Source organism: Elaeis guineensis, chromosome 4 (genome assembly GCF_000442705.2).
Source record: "Elaeis guineensis isolate ETL-2024a chromosome 4, EG11, whole genome shotgun sequence".
In the NCBI taxonomy this organism is placed as follows: Eukaryota; Viridiplantae; Streptophyta; class Magnoliopsida; order Arecales; family Arecaceae; genus Elaeis; species Elaeis guineensis.
In genome coordinates this window covers 69,272,907-69,292,839 of record NC_025996.2, presented here as the reverse complement: position 1 = coordinate 69,292,839, position 19,933 = coordinate 69,272,907, and the positions used below count along the sequence as shown (strand labels likewise).

Here is a 19,933-nt window from a genome sequence, read left to right as displayed (position 1 = left end):
CTCATATTAACACATGAATTATCTAGTAATTAAGATATTTTTACTAGGTTATCTAGCTCATTTCTCTATATTTTACTATTATTACAGATTCAGAGATCTAACTTGATTCGAAGATTCGATATAGGAGAGTGAACTAGAGATAGATTTTGATATTTTATTTTAGATTAAAATTTATTAAGATTTGAATAAGATTATGGAATCTTATTTTGTAAGATATTTGATTTAATTATTTAAATTAAAATTAATTATTAATTATTTAAATTTTATTCACTATTGCTTTATGATATCGTGATAAGATATCTTGCATACTCGTGGGGACAGTTCTCCAAGAGAATACGGTGGTTGCCATGACCCTCAGCTTATAATCTTGGGTAGTAGCATCTCATAATTAATAAAAATCTCACTTATTAGAGTATCCTATTAAGATATAATTATGATAAATTAACTTTATCTTACAAGAATTCATTTCTATTGAGAATCTCTTATTGATAAATAATGCTAATAAGGTCATATCTAGATCTCTCGTCCTTATGATTATGGAGTTCATATGTGCAACAATACATAATCATAATCAACAAAAAATTGTAATTTTCTAAAACATGATCTTAAAGCATGACAAGCATTATCCATTCCTAATGCTAACAATATCCATAATAGAAGCATTTAATTTAAATTAAGATGCATGATGACAAACCAATACACAAAATGATTAAAAAACCCATAGTATCTATAGACAAATAACAATTGTCCGTAGAGGTTATTGGATCTTTTTCCTTAGTTATTGAAATAAATAGAGACACTAGATGGTTTAATTAAGTCCAATCATTGATAAATCAATGATGCAGCTAAAAAGACTAAAAATCTATTGTTCCAACCATGCAACTTAAAAAGGATTTTTTTTTAATGCAAAAGAAGATAATATTTTTAAATAAATTATTATACAAATGGAATAAACCATCTAGACATATATCATTTACTTCAATTTCAGACACCTAAGCATGAGCTCTATAAAACATGGTCTAATTTTTACTATTTATAAGAATGGCCAAATGCAAACTTTATCACATAGATGAAGTCATAGTATTTTTTTGTTTTTATCTTTTCCTCAACTTCATAGAATTTAGCTCAATTATCTTTATAGACTTAGGAAGAAAGTTAAATTTGAAACTATACAAATTAAAAATGAGTAGTGCTCAGGGGCTTAATTATAGTACCAAAATAAAACCCTTTTGTCATATTGCATTTGAGAGTTCATAAAAATATAGGCCTCAGCCTTCCTTCCCTAGGGCTAGATAATTTTGGATGTTCAATTTTGAAAGAGAAGCTTCTGAAATTATATGGATTTATTGGAGTACATGTGAGGTAAGTAATGATCCACCTTTTCTAGATCTTTTATTTATATTATTTATTTTGAATATAAAATAAATTATTAACTGATTTATAAGTGATTTATGGATCTCAAAAAATATGTTTTGAATGAAAATTGATACGAAATTTTGAAATAATATTTTTGAAAACTATTACTATAACTTTTTATTGATCTAAAATTGTATATATATTTTGATTTGATTATGAAATATGTATTATTTTGTAAAAAAATTTTGATACAAATCATTTTGGACTCTCAATTTTTTATGTTCTGAATTCTGTCAATTGGGAGTTATACATTGGCACTCAGAGAGCTCATAATTCTGTTTCTGATTTGATCATAGGGTATAAGTGTGATATTTGATCCGATCATAGAATATAAGTGTAGTATTCTATCCTATCAGAGATATAGGTATGGTATTTTAGCCTCCCATAGGATATAAGTGTGATATTCTGACCTAACCACAGGTTATAAAAGTGGTATTTTGATCCGACTATAGAATATAAGTATGGTCATAGTTAAAGGCTGATGATTATATTTATGCACTGATTAATGATAAATTATATTTTTAATATTTATAATTTATATTATTACATAAATTATCTAGTTAAGATAATCATTACTTACTAAGTTGTCTAGTTATTACTCTATATTTTATATTTTTACAGATTTAGAGATCTGGCTTGACTTAGGATTCCATATGGGAGAGCAAACTAGAGCAAACTTTGATATTTTATTTTAGATTAAGATTTATTGAGATTTAATATAAGACTATGAATATTATTTTATAAGATATTTATTTATTATTTAAATTAAAATTAAATATTAATTATTTAATTTTGTTCTATTGTTACTTTATGATATCATAATGACACGTCTTATATGCTCATGAGGAGAGTTTTGTAAGAGTATGCGATGATTGCCAAGATCCTCAACTCGTGATCATGGGTCAGAGGCATGACATAATCAATAGAAATCTCACTTATTAGAGTTTCCTATTAAGATATAATTATGATAGATTTAACTTTATCTTACAAGAATTCATTTCTATTGAGAATCTCTTATTAATAAATAATGCAATAAGATCGTATCTAGATCTCTCCTCCTTATGAGTATGGAGTTCATGTGTGCAACAATACATAATCATTATCAACAAAAAAATGTCATTTTCTAAAACATGATCTTAAAGCATGACAAGCATCAAGCATTATCCATTCCTAATGTTAACAATATCCATAATAGAAGCATTTAATTTAAATTAAGATGCATGATGACAAACCAATATACAAAATGATTAAAAGGCCCATAGTATCTATAGATAATTATCAATTGTCCATAAAGGTTATTGGATATTTTTCCTTGGTTATTGAAATAAATAGAGACACTAGATGGTTTGATTAAGTCCAATCATTAATGAAACAATGATGTAGCTAAAAAAGACTCAATCTATTGTTCCAACTATGCAACTTTAGAAGATAATGTTTATTTTTTTATGCAAGAGAAGATAATATTTTTAAATAAATTATTATATAAATGGAATAAACCATCTAGACATGTATCATTTACTTCAATTTCTGAAACCTAAGCATGAGCTCTATATAATGTGGTCTAATTTTATTATTTATATAAATGGCCAAATGCAAACTTTATCACATAGTGGAAGTCTAGTATTTTTTTTCTTTTGTCTTTTCCTCAACTTCATAGAATTCAGCTCATTTATCTTTATAGACTTGGAAGATTGTCAAATTTGAAACTATACAAATTAAAAATGAGTAGTGCTCTGGGGCTTAATTATAGTACTAAGAGAAATCCTCTAGTCATATTGTATTTGAGAGTTCACAAAAATATTAGCCTAAGCTTCCTTACCTAGGGCTAGACAATTTTGGATGTTAGGTTTTGAAGAAGCTTCAAAAATTATGTGGATTTGTTGGAGTACATGTGAGGTAAGCAGTGATCTACCTTCTCTAGATCTTTTATTTATATTATATTATTTTAAATATAAAATAAATTATTAACTAATTTATAAGTGATTTATAGATCTTAGAAAAATTTATTTTGAATGAAAATTGATACTCAAATTAATATTTTGGAAACTATTACTATAACTATTTATTGATCTAAAATTATATATATGTATTTTGATTTGATTATAAAATATATGTTTTCTGTAAAAAAATTTTGATATAGATCGATTTTGGACTTTCAACTTGACTATGTTCTCAACCCTATCAATTGGAGGTTATGCATTAACACTCTGAGCTCATGATTCTATTTCTGATCCGATCATAAGGTATAAGTATGGTATTTCGGTCCGACTATAGGGTATAAGTATGATATTTTGATCTCACTATAGATATAAGTATGGTGTTCTGATCCCACCATAAGATATAAATATGATACTTTGATTCAGTCACAGGATATAAGTATAGTATTCTGGTTTAACCATAGAGTATATATAATACCCTGATCTTGTATAGAATTTTTGGGTTACGTGTGATTTCTTTTGTGTTAGCTTAAGTTTCTAGGATTGACCATGAGAGCTATTTAATCTCAATTATAAACTACTTTGAATTAATTTATCTTGCTAAAATTTGTTGAAGCTATTTGGGCATAATTTGTAACTGTCTATCATTACAGATCCTAAAAATTTTTTAAGTCTGGAAACTAGCATCTATGTAGAGGGTTATATAAAATATATATTTTTTTGAAAATAAAATTGATGGTAATTGACTTTGAATGTTAATGAGTCATAAAATAATTTTTAATAAATTTTTTAGATTCTTTAACCTATTCATTTGAAGAAGAAAAGTCTTAAAAGTTTTAGATTTGAAAAAATTTAAACTGAAACTCAAGTTTTGACTTCTTATTCTTAAAAATTTTAATTTTTTTGATATTTTTATTGATTTCAAATAGAAGGATATTTTTTATTTATATTTATATTTTAAAATTAATGAAGAGTAAAATAAATGAGGGTCAACTCAGTTTATTAATGGGTGGCTAAGTCGTAAAAAATAGAAAGCGTATCATAAAGACTATGGTGGTACACTGGTGGGTCAATCAAATTTTGGATTGAGTCGACTCAGTTGTGGACTGAGCCAACTTAGTCTCAGATTGAGTCGACTAAGCTGCGGGAACAGCAGGGCTGCGGGTCAAACTGAGGTGTTTTAACTTAAGATTTAAAAAGTATTTTCAAGGGGCCAATTTAGCAACTATTTTGTGTAAATAAAAGGATAAAAAATCAAGTTAATTACTGGCCAATTCATCGAACTGACATCTAACCAGTAAGTTTTTAAAATTTATTTTCCTAAGGGGCTGTTCACCAGTTTTTCTTATTTTAGGGTTGTTCTGATTCTCTAGCAAAAACAGAATGAAATAGAGAGGAAAGAGGTTAAGGAAGGTCATACTCTCAACCAGAAATCAAAAGAAAGTCAGCTAGAAAAGGATAAATTAGTGGTAAACTCCTTTGAAAGAAGAAAAAAAGGAGAAGACTGTACTTGTGTTAGTAGCTAAAGTGTTTTAGCTAATCAAGGTAAGAATTTCAAACCCTAGACTGAATTTAAATTGAATCTTGAATAACTATTATTAAGTTTAGTGTTTTGGATGATTAAGTTATGGATTAAATTTGAATTGAAGAGTAGTGTGCTGCTATCAGAATTCACTGAAATCAGTTGAAAATTATTTTAGCAAATAGTTTAGAATTAGTATTGGTTGAATTGGAATAAGTCATGAGACTATATTACAGCTGAATTGTTGGGATTCTTAAGTTCATGTTAAAGTTTAATTAACTTAAATCAGAGCAAAAATAATTGAATGAATGCAAGGATTAGAAGAGTTAAGAAATCAGTCTAAAAGCAAAATATGCCTAGTTCTATTTATGAATTATCTTGAAGTGTATTTATCAGTATTTATTAATGTTATAGGAATGGAATAGAGCTCAAAAAAGGGTGTTTTGAATGAATTAGATGCCAAGGTGATCTAGCAACCATAAGAGATTCGTTAGGAGCTCCTCCCATTATTTCCATTGGCTCCAAGGCAACATAAACTTGGATCCCCTTAGTTTTGGCTTGTGCGGTGAGTTGATAATATACTCTATGACATATTTTTATATCATCTAAACTCTCTTGATATGTTTATCTCAGTTTATCTGTTCTATGAAATTTTATATATCATATGCACACTCTTTTATGAAATTTCAACAAATTAAAGCTTTATTTTTAATGTCTTATTTTAGTATGTCTATCTTAATGAATATCTTAAAATTTATTTTATTTCTTATGATGAAAGAGCTTTAGAAATATTCTGAATTTCTCAATTGCTAAAGCTTATGTAAATCTTGGGACAAGCACCTTTAAACTTTTTCTTATGATATATGATATGAATACCATTAACTATTGATAAGAAAAGTGAACATGAAAATAATGGATATGTTTGGAAAGATAATATTGATGATGAGTTTGTTTGGTTATCTCTGTATGAGAAAATGAGATATAAATTATGTTTTAGGTAGATGACAATAAGATTTTATGGAAAAAATTTGACAGAATACTGTAGCTAGCGACAGTTGGCATTAGCCTTGGTACACCATATTTTGGATACTCTAGCTGGCAAGGGTGGTGCTAGCCCGACATGTTTAGTCGACATAGCTGGTTTTGTTTTCCTAGCTAACAGAGGTGGTGTCAGCCCGATGTGTTGATACACACGTGCGGTATTGGTAAAGTCTCGGATAAGCGAGCAATTATTTGGTTCTAGATTAAAAACCTTCCTTCATACATTGGATATATGATTATTTTAAAATTTAGTGTATTATAATTAATCTATTTATTAATCATTGTTTAGAGGATTATTTGAATTATAGTTATTAAAGGAATATTTTTTTTTTGCATCTATTCCGTTACACTACTTGACTGGAAATGTTATTATGTTTATGTTTTTAGGAAAGTTGTATGAATATTTTGATTAAAACATCTATGCTTGAGCTTGTCCCATTTTCATTATAGATATATTATTTCTCACTGGTCTTGTGACTCACCCTATTACTTTGATATTTTTTTTTCAAATACTAGTGTTGTGAAGGGTCCAGGTTCCTCAGCTTGTAGGAGCAATCATCCTTTTTGATGAGCCCAGCGCTTGCATGTGTGGGCATCTACTTTTGCTATCTTATAATTGTTTTCTTTTAGTATATTTTGGTTGTGTATAAACTTTAGGCTGCTCCATTATCTACAAGCAAGATCTAGCTTCCACTGTATTTGCTTAATTAGAATGATATATGTATATATATATTATGAATATACTAGATTAAGTAGGAAATTGTACCTTTGGGAATGTCCAACTTTTAGAAAAAAATTTATCAAGTTTCGATAGAATTTGTATATTTGATTTATTCTATTTGATATGTTCGTTAGGCTTATTAGGTTGGCTCATCCATCTTATGCATCGGTCATGACCTCGGGCTTGGATCTTGACAGTATAAGTGTGGTCATAGTTAAAGGTTGATTAGTTAAGTAGAATTTATTTTAAATCAGATTTATGAATACGATTGATTTTGAAATCTGATTTATGATTATCTATTTAAATATTTGAAAGATACCAATATTACTAAATTTATATCTTGAAAATAAATTTGATTATATTTATGCACTGATTAATGATAAATTATATTTTTTAATATTTACAACTCATATTATCATAGAAATTATCTAATTAAGATAATCATTACTTATTGGGCTATCTAGTTTATTACTCTATATTTTACTATTTTTATAAATTCAGATATCTAACTTAACTTAGAGATTTGATATGGGAGAGTGAACTAGAGGCACTTTGATATTTTATTTTATATTAGGATTTATTGAGATTTGATGCAAGACTATGAAATATTATTTTGTAAGATATTTGATTTAGTTATTTAAATTAAATTAAATTTTAATTATTTGAATTATATTCTACTATTACTTTATGATATCGTGACGAGATGTCTTGCATGCTCATGGAGAGAGTTCTCCAAGAGTATGCAACAATTGTCATAAGCCTCGGCTCATGATCTTAGGTTGGAGGCATGACATAATCAATAGAAATCCCACTTATTAGAGTATCCTATTAAGATATAACTATGATAGATTTAAATTTATCTTACAAGAATTCATTTCTATTGAAAATCTCTTATTGATAAATAATGCTAATAAGATTATATCTAGATCTCTGCTCTTTATGAGTCTGGAGTTCATATGTGCAACAATACACAATCATAATCAACAAAAAAAATTGTCACATGATCTTAAAGCATGATAAGCATTATCTGTTTTCAATGTTAGCAATATCCATAATAGAAGCATTTAATGTAAATTAAGATGCATGATGACAAACCAATAAACAAAATGATTAAAAGACCCATAGTATCTATAGACAAGTAACAATTGCCTATAAAGATTATTGGATCTTTTTCCTTAGTTATTGAAAGAAATAGAGACATTGGATGGTTTGATTAAGTCCAATCATTGATAAACCAATGATGCACCTAAAAAAGACTCAAAATCTATTGTTCCAACCATGCAACTTAAGAAGATAATGTTCTTAAATAAATTATTATACAAATAGAATAAACCATCTAGACATGTATCATTTACTTCAATTTCTGGCACCTAAGCATGAGCTCTATATAACATTGTCTAATTTTTATTATTTATATGAATGGCCAAATGCAAACTTTATCACATAGATGAAGTCATATTTTTTTTTTCTTTTGTCTTTTCCTTGACTTCATAGAATTCAGCTTATTTATCTTTATAGACTTAGGAAGATAGTCAAATTTGAAACTATACAAATTAAAAATGAATAGTGCTATGGGGCTTAATTATAGTACTAAGAGAAAATTTCTATTCGTATTGTATTTGAGAGTTCATAAAAATGTAGGCCTTAGCCTTCCTTACCTAGGGCTTGAGGAATTGCCTCATCTTGTAGCCTTTCCCGATATTATCATCAAGCCTTATTCTAGGCCCAGATTCTATTGACATCTATATCTCTCTCTTTGATTTTCTAGCTTTTCATTACTGTAAAGGGTCAGTAATGACTCCAAACTCCTCTTTACTATTATAATCGTCTCTCTAAAGATGTTCATAATAATACACTTTAAATTTTTTTTTTTTGCTTAGTTTAAAATTTTATTTTATTTGTCCTTGGTTCTTGATTACCAGTGTTTTACATAATTTTCAAACACCTGCAATTGTGAACCTGGCCTCCCTAGGTGTAATACGTACCATTGAGATTGCATTCCCCCTTGGCACATGTGCATCATTAGTCTTCATGACCCCAAAGTAATGAGCCACGGAGTGGTCCAATTTAGTGCTCAAGGAGGGATGGAAAGCATAAGCACATTCAGTTTGTCATGTGACTCAGTACGTAATCTTTTGGAATTAGTGATATGAATATAGTGTTATAGGCCAAAAACCCTACCTTTTGGATACATGATATAGGTCCCTCTTACATTAAATTTTATGATAAAAATCTCAAAGAACTGAAATGGAAGATCAAAAACTATCAAGGATCAAGAGATGTTATGGATCAATGCATCGAAAATTATACAAGAACTAGATTGAAGATTGATACACCGTAATTAGTTGGATTCATTTGAAATCAACATTACATGGTTTCACGAGTTAGACATCTAGATTCGTAGATGTCTTGAAGTAGATATCAAATTAGGTCAAGTCACAATGGAGGAACCAATCTAGTGCACATCACCTCTAAAGAAAGAATTACCATATTCAATAGAATTTAAGCTTCAAACTATTTCTATTACATTTGCATCAAATCAACTTTACAATGCAAATTGAACCCTTCAATTTGAAGGCTAGATTGGGAAGACATGACCAATTTATCAAAAACATGTTATTGACAATGAAATTAGGGGAGTTAGAAAATGCCACTAGAGCTAGAATGAATTAAGGATGACTAATTAAGTACTATATATTGGTGTCAACTTTTCTTACTTTCCTTTTAGCAACATTTATTAATTGATCTAGAAGTTCTATTTACAAATTGTATTTTTACGTTAACATCTCTTTATCTTTCGCAGAACAATTGCATCTTTGTGGAACCATGGAGTCCTATGGATTTTAAAAGCTCCATCATTATAAACATCCACATATTCTTTTAATTTCCATCAACAAAATTAAGGAGACCATATTTTATTTTAGTGTTGTTGGTGCAAAAATCTGTCGGCGTTGGAGAAACTGGAGTCGAGGGAGTCACGGTCGCCGTCGGGACCTGCAAAGAAAGTCTAAACCGGAGTTGGGGGTGCTCCGACAAGACCCTCCGACGCTCAAGTCAGTTCTCTGCTTCAACAAGAATGGAGTGCTCGAACGAAAATTTTAGCAGAGTTTTGAGATAGAAATTAGAGTTTAGAGAATAACGTATCTGGAGTCCCCTTTTTATAGGCGGAGGGTGCAACAGACTGATAGCGACGTTTGTAACCGTCTGGTAGTGGGCCGTTCGGGATCAGGAGGAGTCTGTTATGAAGAGTAGTGGAGTGGAGTCATGGCTATCACCGTGGCCTGCCACGTGGAGCCTGTTGCGGAGAGTGGAGCAGTATCCGTTGTCACGACTTGCCAGAGAGTGGTGGAGCCGCACGAAATCCGTCGCAGGAAGTAGAGCAGAATCGTGGCCATTACTGTGGCCTGCTAGGGAGTCCAGGCCTGTCGGCCGAAGCTCGATTGAGGTGTTTGGCGGAGAGAGGTAGCTATCCATCTGAGAGGAGCTCGGATGTTGCTGGCGAGCCTTCTACCGTTGGATGCCTTGGGCATTAATACTGCAGGCGAGGGCCATTTACTGTAGGAGCTCGGTCAGGGGCTTTCCGTAGATGAAGTTTGGTTTCACGCAGAATTCGACAGAGGGTCGACCGACAGTGGATGTCGGATGGTGTTGGAGAGGTTCATCCGCTGGACGGGTCCGACTGCTGGAGTCCATGTGTCGTAGGAGTTCGTCCGGAATCTGTCCGCTACAGAAGTTCGATCGGAGTCCGATCTCCGTAGAAGCTCGAATGGGGATCATTTGTCGAGGAAGCTCGATCGAAGCCTACAGTAGAAGCTCAGAGTAGATCGCTTGCAGTAGAAGCTCAAAGTAGATCGCTTGCAGTAGGAGCTCGAAGTCCGACCCTTGTAGGAGTTCGGATGAGGTCTACCTGCAACAGGAGTTTCGGGCAGAAGTCCGACTCCCGTAGGAGCCCGGACGAAGGCTACCTGCAACCGGAGTTCGGGGAAGAAGTCCAGCTCCTGTAGGAGCTCGGATGAAGTCTACCTGTTCGGGGAAGAAGTCCGGCTCCCGTAGGAGCCCGAACGAAGTCTAGAAGGTGGTCGACCACCGTAGAAACTTGGATGGAGTCCGTCCGTCATGGAGAATCCGATCGACACTGGTGGGGGTTTATCCGTCGGCAGAACTCGAGAACGTTGCAGAGGCTCGGCCACCGGAGAGGTTCGAAAAGATGTCATCGAAGGTCGGACGTCGGTAGAATCCCTGGAGGGTCACTCCTGACATGAACTTCGGCCAGGGGGTATTTTATACCCAACACCAGTCTCCCTACTTTCGAGTTCGAGTTTCGAATGAAGTACAGAGAAATTTTTACAGCCGAAGTTGCCCCATTGAATCCTGTGCACGACCGCCCTCGAAAATTCAGGTATTTGATGCGCGCATGCTGGAGTCTTTTCAAATCGGAGCGATCTGAAGAGACCTTTCAAAATTCTCGCTGGAGCGTTGTCCCAAGTATGGTGCAGTAATGGCTTTGTCAGCTGTCAGCCGCTTTTAGCCGCCTGCTGTGGCGAGTGGGACACGTGGCGAACATGGGTCGGCCTGGAGAGATCCGCGATCATTATAGCACCGGATCCCAGGGTCTATTTAAACCCACCCTTCCACCTCCAGGAGTTTCATTCTGCCTGAAAGTCCTGTTGGTGCCCACCTTCAAAGGCAGTTATCTGAAGGAGTACAGTTTGCTCCTGTTCGGGATCCCGATGAACTCCAATCCCTGAGAGAAACCATAGAAGAGCTATCTGTCGCCCTTGGGGAGGGAAAGACCGAGCTGCAGTAGTTGAAGATCCAGCTGGTATACGAGCAGCAAGCAGTCAAAGATGCGGAGGCAGAATCTGAGGTCCTGAGAAAGAGGCTCCGAGAGGTGGAGAACGAAAGCCAACGGTTTCATCGGAGGTATATGGAGATGCTAATGAGGGAGAAAGAATTAGAAGAAGAAGTCGAGAGCTTAAGGCACTCCCTGATGAGGGTCGAAGTCGAAAGTTCGAAGTCGGAAGAAGCCAGGCCCCCTTAGGGCTCTTTTTGCCTTTCGTCCTTCTATGTGTCTTCTTTTGTCGTTTGTTTGTTTTTTTTTTTTTTTGGCCTTCTGAGCTCTGTAACGCATACTTTGCTAACGAAATGAAAAGAAGATCTTTGTTACCTTGCCCACGCATTGTGTTGAATTGTCATCCGCCGGACTTCTTTCATTTTTTGTCTCGTTCGATGCCGATGTTGTCTGGAGGTTCCTGGTCGTCGCCACATCGGCTTATTTTTCTTGTCATCTTTCTTCTTCAGCCTCAAGGGCTCTATAATGCATACTTAGTTAATGACATGAGAAGAAAATTTTTCGTTACCTCTTTTACTCGCGTGTTGAATTGTCATTTGCCGAACTTCTTTCGGTTTTTGCCTTGCTTGATATCGATACCGTTTGGAGGTACCCGATCACCGTCGTATTGACCCATCCTTTTATTTATGGCCGCAGATTTGTCCGGGACCATTCGAGTTTGACGCCTCCTTTCAGAGTTCGAGCTCGGAGGTCTGAGCTTCTCGTCGCTCCGAAGAAGCCGTCTTATCCTTGGTCTGTGTTGAGAGCTCTCTTGGAGATTGGGGATTTTGATTAGAACCCCGATCCTCACTGAGATGAGGCTCCCTGTATCTTTGATGTAATTTATTTTTCATTTATCGCTGATGCAGTTCGTCGCTTTACTTTTTAACCCCCCTCCCCTTTTTCTTTTTCTTTTCTCGAGTGAGGGTTTTCCCTCTGCTCTTAGTGGGGTCGCGGGAGCGTAGAGGGGCCGCTGAGAAGGTTCCCTTTTTCTTATCTGATCTTGAATAACCAGACCTTAATTGGTGTCAGGACGAGGTCCTTCCCCTATTTCTGATGTAATCGATTTCAGCTCAGGTTAGGACGTGGTTCTTCCCCTGTTCCTAACAGGGCTGTGGGGGCACATATGGGCGTTGCAGGGCCTCTCCTCCCATCCGGTCTAAGAGTAACCGGGCCTTCGACTTTGCTCATGTTAGGGCGAGGTTCTCCTCCTATCCCTAACAGAGCTGTGGGGGCGCATATAGGCGCTGTAGGGCCTCTCCCTCCATCCGGTCTAAAAATAACCGGGCCTTCGACCTTGCTCATGTTAGGGCGAGGTTCTCCTCCTATCCCTAACATGGCTGTGGGGGCACATAAGAGCGTTGTAGGGCCTCTCCCCCCATCCGATCTAAAAATAACTGGGCCTTCGACCTTGCTCATGTTAGGGCGAGGTTCTCCTCCTGTCCCTAACATGGCTGTGGGGGCACATAAGGACGTTGTAGGGCTTCTCCCCCCATCTGGTCTAAAAATAACCGGGCCTTCGACCTTGCTTATGTTAGGGTGAGGTTCTCCTCCTGTCCCTAACATGGCTGTGGGGGCACATAAGGGCGTTGTAGGGCCTCTCCCCCCATCCGGTCTAAAAATAATCGAACCTTCGACCTTGCTCATGTTAGGGCGAGGTTCTCCTCCTATCCCTAACATGGCTGTGGGGGCACATAAGGGCGTTGTAGGGCCTCTCCCTCCGTTCGATCTTAAAATAATCAGATTTTCGATTTTGCCCATATTAGGTGTCGTTTTCATTGTCTGAAGGGGTTATCCCTTGTCATTACAAGTCCATGCCAAAAGGAAAAGATGTGCAAATCTGAAAGGAATCTTAATTTAAAGCGAAGTCGTTCGTAATACATTTACGAGTTTTTCAAATCTCAGGGCTGTAGAAGGTCTGCTCTCCGTCAAGGTCCTCCAGAGATGGAGTTGATGATCCCAATGGGAGGCCGATCTCCGGGCTGCTCTTCCCTCCTCGGTGGCTCAGGTTGCGGTAGGGCCCTTGGCCAATCCTCTCTACCCTCAGGCCGGCGTCGAATGAACCTATCGAGCCGACCTCGTCTGATGAGCTCCTCGATCTCGTCTCGAAGTTGAATGCATTCCTCTGTGTCATGACCGTGGTCACGATGGTAGAGGCAGAACTTGTTAGGATTGTGCTTTTCGAGGTGTGTGCGCATCCTTTCTGGCCTTGGGAGCTACTCTCTGACTTCCATCAGCATCTGGGTTTTCGATGAGTTGAGGGGGGCGTAGCTGTGGAATCTTCCTGGGGGAGAGCCCCACCGAACCCTACGCTCCGGGCTTCTCTGCCTACGTGCTCAGGGAGGAGTCTGGGTGCGCTTATACCTAGAAGGAGTTCGAGAATGTGGCCGAGCTTCTCTCGGCCCTTTTTCGACTGCGGGCTTACTCGAGTCTCCCGCCTGCCGCTCTCTCGCGGTCTCCTCATCCTTCATCTTGAAGGCTTTTTCTGCTCGGGCGTACCCTTCGGCCCGAGCCAGCAAATCAGCAAAATCCCTGGGGTACTTCTTTTCCAGGGAGAATAGAAGGTTGTTCTTTTGAAGGCCGCCTTTCAGAGCGACCATCGCGACTGATTGGTCCAAGTTCTGGACCTCCAACGTGGCGACATTGAAATGATTGACTTACGCCTGAATGGACTCCCCCTCCCTTTGCTTGATGTTGATGAGGGACTCTGAACCCCTCCGGGGACGCCGGCTGCTAATAAAATGAGCCACAAACTGGTGGCTCATCTGATAAAAAAAAAGATGGTATCCGGCTTCAGCATCGAGTACCAGTTTCTCGCTGCTCCCTTCAAGGTGGATGGAAAAGCTCGGCACAGGATGGCGTCTGGTGCGCCATGGAGTAGCATCATTGTCCAAAAGGCCTCCAGGTGGTCAACTAGGTCCGAAGTCCCGTCGTAGCTTTCAAATTGAGGGAGCTTGAAGTTTGGCGGGATCGGTTCCTGCATGATCATTTGAGAGAAGGGAGGGTCAGTACAAATATCCTCACCATAAGCGGGGGGAGCATGACGGAGTTCTTCGATCCATCAGTTCATCTCCTGAAGCCTTCGATCCAAAAAATCCTCTCGACTACGAGTCTCAAGGGTCTTCTGGCAGAATGGAGGTAGAGATCTTCCAAGAGTAGAATCATGATCTGACTGAGGGCTCTCCACCCTCGGATTCGTCTTTCCGGGAAAGATGGGGCGACTGGCCCAAGTGGCCCGTTCTACCGTCGGATTTTGGAGTTCCGACGACGTTCTCTCCGGTCGTACTGACGCCTGTGGCTGTTGCTGCTGCTGCATGGCTTGCACCGCTTCAGTGAGGCTTCTGACCTACTGAACCAGTAGGTCGAATTGCTCCGTGCCAACCGCCATTGCCGGAGGAGGAGGAGGAACCTGGAAAACTGGAGGTGAGGCCGGAGCCTGAGATCCAGCCGCGGAGGCCGTGGATCGTCGAGTAGATGCTTTGTGGGGAGGCATCGGGCGAAGATCTAGTAGAGGAAGGAGAAGAGGATGTCGGAGAAGATGACCGGAGGTGGTCCCGTTGAGCGCTCCTTTAAGAACAAGGGTACTGCGAAGACACAGGGCCCTTCCTCTAGCGCCAATCCTATTGGTGCAAAAATCTGCCGGCGTCGGAGAAGCTGGAGTCAAGGGAGTCGCGGTCGCCACCGGGACCTACAAAGAAAGTCTAAACCGGAGTTGGGGGTGCTCCGGCAAGACCCTTCGACGCTCAAGTCAGTTCTCTGCTTCAACAAGAATGGAGTGCTCGAACGAAAATTTTAGCAGAGTTTCGAGATAGAAATTAGAGCTTAGAGAATAACATATCTGGAGTCCCCCTTTTATAGGCGGAGGGTGCAACAGACTGATAGCACGTTTGTAACCGCCTGGTAGTGGGCCGTTCGGGGCCAGAAGGAGTCTGTTATGAAAAGTAGTGGAGTGGAGTCGTGGCTATCACCGTGGCCTGCCACGTGGAGCCTGTTGCGGGGAGTGGAGCAGTGTCCGTTGTCACGACTTGCCAGAGAGTGGTGGAGCCATGCGGAATCTGTCGCAGGAAGTGAAGCAAAATCGTGGCCATTACTGTGGCCTGCTAGGGAGTCCAGGCCTGTCGGCCGAAGCTCGGTTGAGGTATCTGGCGAAGAGAGGTAGCTATCCATCTGAGAGGAGCTCGGATGTTGCTGGCGAGCCTTCTATTGTTGGGTGCCTTGGGCGTTTATACTGCAGGCGAGGGTCATTTGCTGTAGGAGCTCGGTCAGGGACTTTCCATAGACGAAGTTCGATTTCACGCAGAATTCGGTAGAGAGTCGACCGGCAGTGGATGTCGGATGGCGCTGGAGAGGTTCATCCGCTGGAGGGGTCCGACTGCTGGAGTCCATGTGTCGTAGGAGTTCGTCCGGAATCTGTCCGCTACAGAAGTTTGGTCGGAGTCCGATCTCCATTGAAGTCCGGATGGGGATCATTTGTCGAGGAAGCTCGGCCGAAGCCTGCAGTAGAAGCTCGGAGTAGATCGTTTGCAGTAGAAGCTCGGAGTAGATCGCTTGCAATAGGAGCTCGGAGTCCGGTCCTTGTAGGAGTTCAGATGAGGTCTACCTGCAACAGGAGTTCAGGGTGGAAGTCTGACTCCCATAGGAGCCCGGACGAAGGCTACCTGTAGCCGGAGTTCGGGGAAGAAGTCCGGCTTCCGTAGGACCTCGAATGAAGTCTACCTGTTCGGAGAAGAAGTCCGGCTCCCGTAGGAGCCCGGATGAAGTCTAGAAGGTGGTCGACCACCGTAGAAACTTGGATGGAGTCCGTCCATCGTGGAGAATCCGGTCGACACTTGGGGGGTTTATCCGTCGGCAGAACTCGAGAATATTGCGGAGGCTCGGCCGTTGGAGAGATTCGAAAAGATATCGCTGAAGGTCGGACGTCGATAGAATTTTTGAAGAATCACTCCTGACACGAACTTCGATCCGAAGGTATTTTATACCCAACAAGTGTGCTTGCAGGTCTCTTTCGTTACAGTGGATTCTACACTAGCTCTAGCGGATTCTAGGGCAACTTGTAGTGGATTCCAGGAAATGTTGATGGTGAGTTAGTGGATTGTGACAAGTCATGACAACCTTTAAAAATTATTTGTGGATTTCATGCATTAATGGATATCTTTAGTAACAAGATAAAGATACTAATTATCTCTAGTGAGCATCCTGGTTCTGTTTCCAGTTCTCCTAATTTTCCTTCCAATTAACTTCTAATTTAACAATTTTGGATTATTTCTATGTACTTTCATGATATTGCTTTGAAGCTTACGTTCCTTGGTATATGTTGCGGTGTCAACAAGTGGCGCATCCAGCTTCATCACAAATATATATAATCATATAAAAAAATATAAATTACTTGAAAAATGTGAAGTCATGGTAGACTACTTAACGAAGGACTTCTCTAGAAGTGGACTACTACAATTATCGAGAGAGAGAACATAAGCATACCATTTAGTCATCAATAGTGAATATCCAAACTTTATTATTGGAGTTCTTGAGATTTAATATAATAGAGATGAAGCTAATTAAGTGATCATTTTATGGTACAATTTTTAGAGAATAAGTAATGAAGTAAACTAGAGGTTAAGTTATACTCTTAATAGATCTATAGTAAGAAATTTGTAGGATATTAAATGACAAATATCTTTAGAAGACTCACTTAGATAAAAATTATTATAAATAATGCCACTAGAGTTTTGAGCTGATCTAAAAATTTTTTATAAAAAATCAAAGCATTAAATATAAAGCCTTTAATATTCATTGACTATATAAAAATTTAATTGATTTGTATTATATATAATATATAGAAGTCAGATACAAAGATGTAGCTCAAAATTTAATCTAATAAGACTCTTTTAGATAGATACAATTAATACTATCTAGGATTCAAATCAATTGGATACTTCACTTATTGATATCATAAGTTGTCTATATATTTTTTTCTATAATTTTATTAGCTTTAAAAATTTTAATGTGGTATTATTGAAAATTTTAATTTAATTTTTTTTTAAAAATATTTTAGAAAAAAATATTAGTTGCTTTCTTTTTTTTTTTAATATTTGAATGTTAAAATATCATTATTAGCAATCATATGTTAGCTATCTAAATGTACGTACACTTGCATTTATTGATGTCCAGTAATTTCAGGCCTAGCTAGGCCTTAGGGATGATAGGTTGGTGACCTACATGTATGCTCTCGCTTGGATTGGTCAGTCGTGCGGTGCATGTTCATGTAGCGAGGCAAGGCAAGGCATGCCGGTGCATGATGCATGTATGTGCATGGATAACATATTTTGCCACACGCTCCAGCTAGACTAAATTTGAAATTTGATTTCATAATCGTAATGTACGCATTACAGAGCTAGTTTTCATATTTGACATCCACATTACAAATTTCGGAAACAATTAATGTTAGGTTGATTTTGTTGGAATTTGAATCTTAAATTTGAAAAGCCTAGCTCCCCTAGTTGAAATTTGAACAGGCCGACTCTCGACTGACTTGTACGCCACAATATATATATTACAAGGCTTAATGTGCGCCCATTTTCTAGCCATTTTGAGAGACAGGTACTAGCAGGCTATTAAGATCTTTATTGAGAAAGTCATTAAGGCCTTTATAGGCCTCTTTGGGGGTTATAGGACTGAGCATATAAGCTCCAAGTCCTGAGACTGAAACAACACGATTCTGAAACAAAACATGCTACTAGCCTTCTTTTTATCCTTCAAATTTTCCACTTAATTTCTTCTTAAGATTCCTAAGCCTTTCCCACTCTTCTTCTTTAGACTCCCATGTGATCATGCTCATGATAGTAGGCTTCGGGTTGAACTAGATTGGTTGTACTTTTGGGTTGACCGCGCTACGAACCTACACGAGAGAGCAAAATTTATTCCTAGCCCTTGGGGCAATTTTTTCGCACGCCGGATTCCAAATACACCTTCCTTCCAAATTAATTTACAATTCATCTTATTATTAAGTTTTTAAAATTAATTTTAAATCTTTTGTAATGCAATTATTAGTAACTCTAGGAACAAGCAACCAACAATTTCAGACCTAAATCTTGACACGTGTAAAAATTGCTCGGGTCAGACTTAAATCAAGACCGTTCAATCAACCAATGGATCGGACCAGACTGAACCGGACGAAGTTCCAGGCCTAACTTAGAAATACGCGTAGAAACAAGAAAGGCCGAATAACCCGGCTCCCTCAATTCATCGTCGAAAACGTGAGTCAAACAAGACCAAGAATTAATTCGCCCCACCATTTAATACACCGCGTCGTCACCTGTGGCCTCCATTTCTCTTCCTTCAGAAATATCTCCCCCATTTTCTCCCGGCGCTCCCCTGGTCTCGCGATGGCCTCCTCCGCCGCCCCTGCCGCCCTTATCCTCGCCGTTCTCTCCCTCCTCTCCACCTCCGCCACCGCGAGGCCCGGCGCCCACTTTCACCCCTGCAACACCCTCTTAATCTCGTACACCATTTCGTCCTCCTCCTCCGGCGGCTCCGTTTCTGCCAAGCCCTCCGGTGAGCCCGCCAAGCCCGACCCACCATCTTCTTTGCCGTCTACCGCATCATCAGCCCCTTCCGTACCTTCTACACGTCCTCCGACCCCCGCGATGTCTACATCCGCCCGGCCCAGATCCGCCGTCCCGAGCTCCCCCGCCGGGCCGCCGTCGTGCCCTCCGACCCCGCCGCCTTGTCGTTCGGCGTCAGCTCCCTCCAGGAGCGCGCCAAGGACATCCTCGTCGTCGTCGTCGGTCTCCTCTTCGGAGTCGGTTGCGGTGCTCTCACTGCCGCCACCATGTACCTCATCTGGTCCCTCGTCACCAACCGCTACGAGATCTGTGGCGCCGATGGGTACTCTGATGAGGAGGACGAGGTCGATGAGAACCCCAAGAAGGCCGGTTATGTCAAGATCCCTGCTGCCGAGCCGGCCCCGGCTAAAGAAGGGTATGAGGGGAATTAAGGTTAGGGTTTCCATGATTAGTGGTGGGGTGCTTCTACAAATATATGGTACATAAATTTGCATAGTCTTGTGTGTTTGTGTGACTTGTATGATGTCAAATGGCTCTCCTCTTGGAGGGTTTGACTTGAAATGTTGCATTCTGGATACGTATGATCTGAATTTAGTGTTTAATTAGCTGTCATTGTGGTTTGAAGGACTCTTTGTTTCCTTGGAAAGCGATAGGTTTAGGATGTTGTCACATGGTTTGGTTTATTTTTGAGATTCTTGACTTTGTCTTTGGGATTTTACCTGTTTAGGCCCTGTATGGATATCGTGGAAAAAGAATCCAGAGAACAAAATTTCTCTGGTAATCAAGTGTTGCATCATGCCGACACTCTAGGTAAATATTGCTCTAGAATTTTATTTGTTCAAGTCTTGGATGTTAACAAAATTCTAGAGAAAATTTTCTCTTTCCTGGAAGTATGGTTACCAA

General features: G+C 38.7%; 1 pseudogene; it reads left to right on the top strand.

Moving 5' to 3' along the window:
• Positions 1-18,773: 18,773 nt before the first annotated feature.
• Positions 18,774-19,642, top strand: LOC105042468 (uncharacterized; annotated as a pseudogene).
• The last annotated feature ends 291 nt before the right edge of the window (positions 19,643-19,933 follow it).